Here is a 1,343-nt window from a genome sequence, read left to right on the forward strand (position 1 = left end):
TTTCTGTATAGTTGACAGGAGTTTAAAAAAATCCATTAAAATATTTGATATATTTATTCCGCTCTCCGATTTTATATTACTCACGGATTTCAATGTTAAACCAGTAATATTACGATTTCGTATGCCCCATCTTTAAGGGGATGTAGAAAAAAACGTGTACAATTCTTGTTAAAAAATTAACTGTTACTTTAGTAGCATCATTTGCAACTAAATTAACAAATGAGAGAGATGCACGACGTACAGAAAAGGCTCTAAAATTTATTTTTCTTAAATTTACGATTTATGTATCTGTTTGTCATAAAAATTTGTCTTTCCACCAGTGTTGCCGTTCCTAGTACATTTGTACTTTTGTGGTACATTTTGCCCTTTCCAGTAAATTGAAAGTATATTTAGATTTTTAGTATATTTTCAGTACATTATAATATTTCAAGTACCATTTACGGTACAAAATAATATTTCACGCCTTAACGAAAAAATGAGTTTAATAAAGTCTCACTAGTATCACTGCTTGCTAATTTAAATTATCCAATCACAACATAGATAATATCAATAGCGCTCAGCAACTAAATAAAGACAAACAAAACATTTTTTTGCCGAGAAATAAATATAATGTCAAAAATTTCTGTCTTAACTCTAGCAATGACGGCAAAGAAAATAGAAATATACAGAAGTAAGATAGGAGAAGGCTGTTTAAATGCAAGAAATGCCGAGAGCCTACCTTCGGCATGGAAATATTTGGTTAAGAAATATAGACCAGAATTAGTACATTGAAAATTTCTTATTTTTTTTTAATTTTAATTTTTATATAATCTTCCGTTATTTTTTCTCTTTAGTACATTGAAAATTTCTTATTTTTTTTTAATTTTAATTTTTATATAATCTTCCGTTATTTTTTCTCTTGTAAAAATTTTTATGTTTTATTAATGGAGCATTTACGTTCCATTTTAGTTTTCGACCTGATGATGGCCTATTAACCAGGCTGAAAACGTTTGGTTATTTAGAAATTATATTTATTTCTCGGCAAAAAAGGTGTTTTGTTTCTCTTCACAACATAGATAGTTGCGCGTGTAAACGGTCTTGACTCAGTGGTCTTCTTTCACACGTTCAGTTGCTGCACATTCTCATCACGACCTTGACAAAATTATTCATGCTACGTGGTCTAAACAATTCAACTCCGTCAAACAAAAATAATCGACATGTAAAGAAATCAATGATTTTAAACTTTTGTCGTCAATAATATCAAAATATCCGTTAAGTCAGAATCATATTATTACAGAAAATAGTTTTCAAATTGTACGAGTATAAATAATATAAATACTTTTATATTATTTTCTACCACTATA

This window comes from Centruroides sculpturatus, unplaced genomic scaffold, assembly GCF_000671375.1.
Source record: "Centruroides sculpturatus isolate CEXI.00-Female unplaced genomic scaffold, Cexi_2.0 scaffold1751, whole genome shotgun sequence".
Classification (NCBI taxonomy): Eukaryota; Metazoa; Arthropoda; class Arachnida; order Scorpiones; family Buthidae; genus Centruroides; species Centruroides sculpturatus.